The sequence below is a fragment of the Mytilus edulis genome, chromosome 14, assembly GCF_963676685.1.
Source record: "Mytilus edulis chromosome 14, xbMytEdul2.2, whole genome shotgun sequence".
Taxonomy (NCBI): domain Eukaryota; kingdom Metazoa; phylum Mollusca; class Bivalvia; order Mytilida; family Mytilidae; genus Mytilus; species Mytilus edulis.
The window spans coordinates 5,595,659-5,603,794 of record NC_092357.1 but is presented as its reverse complement, the minus strand read 5'-3'; the positions used below and the strand labels follow the sequence as shown (position 1 = coordinate 5,603,794).

The 8,136-nt window shown below is 34.9% G+C and overlaps 1 protein-coding gene across 2 annotated transcripts in view; it reads left to right on the top strand.

Moving 5' to 3' along the window:
• Nucleotides 1–1,360: 1,360 nt before the first annotated feature.
• LOC139503173 (uncharacterized) overlaps nt 1,361–8,136 on the top strand; it is a 57,016-nt gene continuing 50,240 nt past the window's right edge. Inside the window, exon 1 of one of the 2 annotated variants that reach the window (XM_071292907.1) lies at nt 1,361–1,448. The gene's annotated coding sequence lies outside the window, so the exon portion shown is untranslated. Of the gene's footprint in view, nt 1,944–8,136 lie in introns of both variants that reach the window. The other variant, XM_071292906.1, reaches the window with a different exon arrangement.

The following is an 8,136-nucleotide window of genomic DNA, read 5'->3' as shown; positions in this document are numbered from 1 at the left end:
CGACGAAAGAGAGGGTATGTTACTGCTGAGAAATGTGAAATTCAAAAAAGGGAAATACAAATTATCACGTTTGTCATATATTTTAGTCTGAATTCGTCCATTTGTCAATATTAAGGAAACGATACAGGCAAGACGCAGACCTTCTAGTATCAGTAGAATCCTTTATTTCAAGTTTACTGGAATGTATGGGATGCAATACTGACTGAAATGTGGGTTTTCAGCGAAAGGACATCATTACTATATATGATAGTAAAATTTGGCAAGGTGCTATTTCTATTTGTTTTTTAGAAGGTTCTTAATTAATTCTGCTTCGTATTGATACTGAATTTCCTCATTCGTGTCATTGAGACACCTAAGATGATAGAACGTTGTAACGTTATCAATCAATCTGTTTTGAATGATTTATTCTGCCTCAATACATACAAGTATGACATAAGTTTGAATAAATTTTAAAAATTTCAATCTGTATTTTGATTTAAGTCAACATGTTTTAAAAATCAAAATCCGCGTGATTACTGTTATTCTAGTACAATGTATAACTTAAAATAGTTAGAGACACTAGCTTTTAACGGTGAATTCCTAAATAAGGATATGTATTTTGTGACAGATGTTTTCTCGGTTTCTTTAAGGTCCGTAGCGGTATAAGAGGGCTTTGGTTTACAAGTTATTTCTTATCCAGAAATAACACTTTCTAAATCCAGGTATTCGTTCTTCTTTGCATTCTATTTGACCGTGCAATCCATTGCGTAAAACTTGGAATCGTTTTCCTCATGATGTTTACTTGAGGTTGTCTAGTAGTTAAAATAGAAAACAGAAAATTCAAAAAGTACAAAAAAGTGGTTTTGACTAAGTCACTTCATAGTTTGATAACATTTTATTATTCGTGGCATACATAATATGCCCATGATAAATATATTTTTCTGTGTGGCATTTAAAAAAAAAATCAAAGATCAGCTATTTTGCATGAAAGCCTATTGAGCAGTCAATTACATACTGCAACCTATGTATGAGGCTTTGTACCAAAGTATACATAGCTGACTATACGGTATATTTTTTCTCATTGTTGAAGTCCGTACGGTTGCCTATAATTGCTTACATCCACCTTATTTGAACTTGGGTAAATAGTTGTCTCATTGTCAATCATATCTCATCTCATTATTGTTATATCGGATTATCTCTCTTTTATCAGAAAAAAACAAGACTGTGTCCCACTCACACTATCATATTCTCCGTTCAGTGGACCATGGAATTTGAGGCAAACCTATAATTTTAGCACTAAAGTAAAAAGATCATATCATAGGGAACATGTGAACTAAGTTTCGATTTGATTGGACTTCAACTTCATCAAAAACTGCATTGACTTAAAACATTAACCTCATAAGAAGGATATTTAAAAACAAAGTACATGCAGACGCCTCATCTTCTTACCGATAATTAAGTTTAAAGAGGTAAGGCCAATATTCATTGAATTTGTTTCAATATGTTTTTTTAACAGCAGATGTATGTATAAACCGGATGTTGTGTCTGTACTCAGACATGTCTCTGTCTACAATGGGATGAGCCTTCCTGGCCGACAATACCCACAGATAACAAATACTGTTACATGTGGCCTATCTACACAAATAAATCAATAACAAAAGGAAAATAAGTACTATATGTATATATGACATATATATCGTACAAAATGTATGATAGTGCAGATGAACAAAGAAAGTGTTTGAAATTATCTGGGACATAACACTATTCCTATATATTATGTATAAGAGGTTTAATATTCAAATGAGCGAAACGAGAACGACAAAGTGGGAATTTCTGTAAAAATATATCATGAGACATTTCCTGATACATTTGGAGGTAAATGATGTTGTGAACACGCAAATTAGAACTCGTACTATTTTCATTCTGGACAACCGTAGAGATCATTGATAAAGTTTGCCGCTAAGGTAAAATTTACATATATATGTTAATCAGATTCTTTTTCTTTATTTCTTATAAAACCAAGTTAATGGTACAAAGAAAGATATTTTTACATATAATAACATACAGATTTTGCGCATGACAAGTTTGCACAAAAAAGCAACAAAAATGATTGTTGATCAATCTGGAGAACATACTTCTAGATTGATAATTCCAATTAATTTACACGAATATTTTTTGAAATACATAAAGTGCCGAATTTCAAAACATTTACTCGTCTTACATCAGGGGCGGATCCAGCCATTTTAAAAAGGGGGGGGGGGGTCCCAACCCAGAGTAAAGGGGGGGTTCCAACTATATGCTCCCATTCAATTGCATGAATCGTCCAAAAAAAAGGGGGGTTCCAACCCCCGGACCACCCCCCCCCCCCCCCCTTGGATCCTTGTTAGAGCTGTACAGTTTAGAATATAGTGAAATTCATCACCTATCTCTTGAGAGTTACAAAGTACACAGTACCTTTCATGTCTAATAATTCTACGCCATCTACCGGTGTCTATAGATAACTGAAGATTTCCAGTTCTAAACCTACATAACGTTATTTTATCTTTATAAGATAATAAGTCTAAATATTCTTCAAATTCAAAGCTTTCTTTACACAGTTTGTAACATAATGCTTTTGGAGAATTTTCCATTTCTGAATTCTAAGTCTGCTGAAATTGGTCAAAAATTCTTTGTTTAATGCTCAACTTTAACCAGTTTGGATTAAAACTATAGTAACTCTGATTTAACCAAATATTTGAAAATCCATATTTATTCAAGATATGTTTTTTATACAAATCAAATTAACCTAAATACTATAGTAAATATTTTTTGTTTTCGACAAGTGAAGTATATTGTGTTAAAACAAATATATTCATATACAATGGACTTGTTTAGTGTCTTGTGTCTTTAGAAAAAATAGGATGGTATCATTCTGATGAAAAGTTTACTTAGACAGTACATATGATATATGATATATCTGGAGTTTTATCTTTGTTAGAGTATAGTCAAAAATATTACGGTATGTAATTATAGAAAAGAAGAAAATATGTAACAGTTATGTTTTCGTCTGACTTTATTTTGATATAAATGAAACAGAAAAAAAAAAGAAAAAAAACAGTATGGATTATGATAAATAATATCAAGCATCTTAACGATGCGCTATAGTTTGAACTTTCAGCAAATATGCTTCAGACGGACCACGACACACAAACATTATTTCTCTTATTTTTTTTTCGTTTCGAAAATAAAATGTATCAATTTTTCTTTCATACCAAATTTGGAGGATAAAATTGCCTTATGTTGTCGCACTGTTATTTGAATACTACGTGTAAAATTATGTTATTTTAATATAAAATCAATTTTATATTCTTTTATAAAAAACGGGTAAAATAAAATTAAACATTTACATTATGTAGAACAAATATTCCAGAAAATATACCATTCACATGAGTACAGCCAAACATTTTACGTCAAAAAACATTTGTTCATGATTTTTTTGTGACATTTTGCAATTTATTTTAAAGATATCAATATTTTTGTTTTTGTGCTACATGATCCGAGTACACAGCTGTTTTGTAGTGCATTTGTTATAGGCAATAAATGAAAATTAGAAATAATCCAACCTGCTCTTTCTCAATAATATTTTTACAGTGTGCTGTACTACCTTTGAGACAAATTATATCTGAATCATAGAAAACTTCATCGGCTCTAACTCAAAATATGGACAATTCTATGTTAAGAATTTTTAACCTTTGTCAACTGGACCAACTCACTACCTTACTTTAAAATTCATGACCCAATTTTTTTCCAGTGTAATTTTACCCCACTCCCCCCCTACTTGCTATTTGAGGCATAACACACGGAGTATTTAGTTTAGAATGAATATTAAAAAAAAACTGGCAAGTAACAGATACACACTGTCCACACTAGGGACTCTATTCGTCAAAAGACGATGACTACTGGTTTCGGACCACATGGGACCATGGTCATGGCCAGTTGAATTAAGTAATACATAACTTATTATATGTTTTCTTATAGATCTTATTTAACGAGGGCTTAAGATAGCTATGAAACACAATATATTTGTACTATATTTGGGTTAAAAAGTATATACCACAACCGAAATAAAAAAAGGATAAAATTATAGAAAATAAATGAAAATACAAATAAATATTTCGGATGACAGCCATATGACAGGGGCATTTTTTTTCAAAAATGCTCTTTTGCTTTAAAATAAACTTTACCAAATATCATCCAATAAACTGTTTAACACGGAGTGTGATACAAAAAAGTGATACGAAAATCTGCATTAATAGACCACTTTCGAGTTCATCCGTCACCGGCAAAAACTCGTCAATTATGCACGCCTTTATGACGTCATTTACCAGATAGAGGGGCTCGCCTGTATCCCTGCACTAATTACGTTCATCAAGCGTCTTAGTGAGCGTCTTTGTGCAGGATAAACTAGAAATAATGGTTGCTCTGTAGGTACTTACTGACAATTCCCTAATGACAGCAGTGTTGATTGTCAATTTTGAGAATTCAATTTGCCGAATAATTCGTACAATATAGAATTATAGTTTTCCAACCACTCGCTCAACATTGGAAGGAAGTGACGACGCCCCTAAACGCACAAATGACGGTGATAAAGGCCCGTATAATTGACGAGTTTTTTCCGTGACGGATGAACTCGAAAGTGGTCTATTTGGTTTGCTTATCCAGCTTTATAAGACAATATTACGGAATTTACATTGGCTACCCGTTAGGTCATTGATGATTATCAAAGGTTACGACGATGTACATTTCGTGTGCAAAATACAGAGTAGATCAATTATTCGCAGGATATTTTATTTATGACAATGAGAGTGTTGCCCATAAGACAAATATGTTTAACAGCTTGTGGCATTGATATTTAATTCAAGTAGTAATACAAAATGTAATAAACTCGACGGAATCTCGTTTATAATTTTATTGAAATTAAAAAAAAAACTCGAGTTGATATCAACACTCGATCGTTATGAAACCTATAAATAATTTCTCAATGTCATATAAAACTAGAGGCTCTAAAGAGCCTGTGTCGCTCACCTTGGTCTATGTGAATATTAAACAATGGACACAGATGGATTCATGACAAAATTGTGTTTTGGTGATGGTGATGTGTTTGTAGATCTTACTTTACTAAACATTCTTGCTGCTTACAAGTATCTCTATCTTTAACAGACCAGGCAGAAGCTAGCGAACAATAGCTAGCGAACAATAAGCCAGCGAACAATAAGGCGATATATCGAGAAACCAAAAAAATGAATAAGACAACAACGGCCGTTAAATAAAAAAATATTTAAAAAGGCAGAAAATCAGTTAAAATATAGCAATTTAAACTCAATTTTGAAATGGTTTTTATCCAATCTATTGATTTAACAAGTCGCATAACTTTTTAGGCTAATATTCAGTACCACAATAACTATGCATCTATCAACGGATTATTTGTAGGTGTAGGGCCACCTATGCACCCTCTTCAATTTAGAACGTATGTAAAAGTAGTCCTACCCTGTAAAATATAGCACCTTTTATGTCATTGTTTAATCTAGAGCTCAAAATTTGAAAAAAATGTCAAAAAATTAGGGGGGTCGGCCTATTCCAGGGCTTCTAGAGAAAAATAATGAGGGGTGTCACGGAGAACGACTATATAGGTCTTGTAGAAGAAAAACAGGCGCTTCTTTTGCGCTAGGTATCGAAGGGCGCTATGTTCAAAAATCTGAAACTAGAGCTCAAAATTTGAAAAAAATGTCAAAAAATTAGGGGGGTCGGCCTATTCGAGGGCTTCTAGAGAAAAATAATGAGGAGTGTCACGGAGAACGACTATATAGGTCTTGTAGAAGAGAAACAGGCGCTTCTTTTGCGCTAGGTATCGAAGGGCGCTATGTTCAAAAATCTGAAACTAGAGCTCAAAATTTGAAAAAAATGTCAATAAATTAGGGGGGTCGGCCTATTCTAGGACTTCTAGAGAAAAATAATGAGGGGTGTCACGGGGAATGACTATATAGGTCTTGTAGAGGAGAAACAGGCGCTTCTTTTGCGCTAGGTATCGAAGGGCGCTATGTTCAAAAATCTGAAACTAGAGCTCAAAATTTGAAAAATATGTCAAAAAATTAGGGGGGTCGGCCTATTCTAGGACTTCTAGAGAAAAATAATGAGGGGTGTCACGGGGTATGACTATATAGGTCTTGTAGAGGAGAAACAGGCGCTTCTTTTGCACTAGGTATCGAAGTGCGCTATGTTCAAAAATCTGAAACTAGAGCTCAAAATTTGAAAAAAATATCAAAAAATTAGGGGGGTCGGCCTATTCTAGGACTTCTAGAGAAAAATAATGAGGGGTGTCACGGGGTATGACTATATAGGTCTTGTAGAGGAGAAACAGGCGATTCTTTTGCACTAGGTATCGAAGGGCGCTATGTTCAAAAATCTGAAACTAGAGCTCAAAATTCGAAAAAAATGTCCAAAAAATGGGCGTAGGGTCGGCCTATTCCATGAGTTCTAGAGAAAAATAATGTGGGGTGTCACGGATTATGACTATATAGGTCTTGTAGAAGAGAAACAGGCGCTTCTTTTGCGCTAGGTATCGAAGGGCGCTATGTTCAAAAATCTGAAACTAGAGCTCAAAATTTGAAAAATATGTCAAAAAATTAGGGGGGTCGGCCTATTCCAGGGCTTCTAGAGAAAAATAATGAGGGGTGTCACGGAGAACGACTATATAGGTCTTGTAGAAGAGAAACAGGCGCTTCTTTTGCGCTAGGTATCGAAGGGCGCTATGTTCAAAAATCTGAAACTAGAGCTCAAAATTTGAAAAAAATGTCAAAAAATTAGGGGGGTCGGCCTATTCTAGGACTTCTAGAGAAAAATAATGAGGGGTGTCACGGAGAACGACTAAATAGGTCTTGTAGAAGAGAAACAGGCGCTTTTTTGCGCTTGGTATCGAAGGGCGCTATGTTCAAAAATCTTAATCAAGAGCTCAAAATTTGAAACAAATATAAAAAAATTAGGGGGGTTGGCCTATTCTAGGACTTCTAGAGAAAAATAATGAGGGGTGTCACGGGGTATGACTATATAGGTCTTGTAGAGGAGAAACAGGCGCTTCTTTTGAAAATCTGAAACTAGAGCTCAAAATTCGAAAAAAATGTCCAAAAAATGGGCGTAGGGTCGGCCTATTCCATGAGTTCTAGAGAAAAATAATGAGGGGTGTCACGGATTATGACTATATAGGTCTTGTAGAAGAGAAACAGGCGCTTCTTTTGCGCTAGGTATCGAAGGGCGCTATGTTCAAAAATCTGAAACTAGAGCTCAAAATTTGAAAAATATGTCAAAAAATTAGGGGGGTCGGCCTATTCCAGGGCTTCTAGAGAAAAATAATGAGGGGTGTCACGGGGAATGACTATATAGGTCTTGTAGAGGAGAAACAGGCGATTCTTTTGCGCTAGGTATCGAAGGGCGCTATGTTCAAAAATCTGAAACTAGAGCTCAAAATTTGAAAAATATGTCAAAAAATTAGGGGGGTCGGCCTATTCCAGGGCTTCTAGAGAAAAATAATGAGGGGTGTCAAGGGGTATGACTATATAGGTCTTGTAGAGGATAAACAGGCGATTCTTTCGCGCTAGGTATCGAAGGGCGCTATGTTCAAAAATCTGAAACTAGAGCTCAAAATTTGAAAAATATGTCAAAAAATTAGGGGGGTCGGCCTATTCCAGGGCTTCTAGAGAAAAATAATGAGGGGTGTCACGGGGAATGACTATATAGGTCTTGTAGAGGAGAAACAGGCGCTTCTTTTGCACTAGGTATCGAAGGGCGCTATGTTCAAAAATCTGAAACTAGAGCTCAAAATTTGAAAAAAATGTCAAAAAAATTAGGGGGGGTCGGCCTATTCTTGGACTTCTAGAGAAAAATAATGAGGGGTGTCACGGGGTATGACTATATAGGTCTTGTAGAAGAGAAACAGGCGCTTCTTTTGCACTAGGTATCGAAGGGCGCTATGTTCAAAAATCTGAAACTAGAGCTCAAAATTTCAAAAATAATGTCAAAAAAATAGGGGGGGTCGGCCTATTCTAGGACTTCTAGAGAAAAATAATGAGGGGTGTCACGGGGAATGACTATATAGGTCTTGTAGAGGAGAAACAGTGGCTTCTT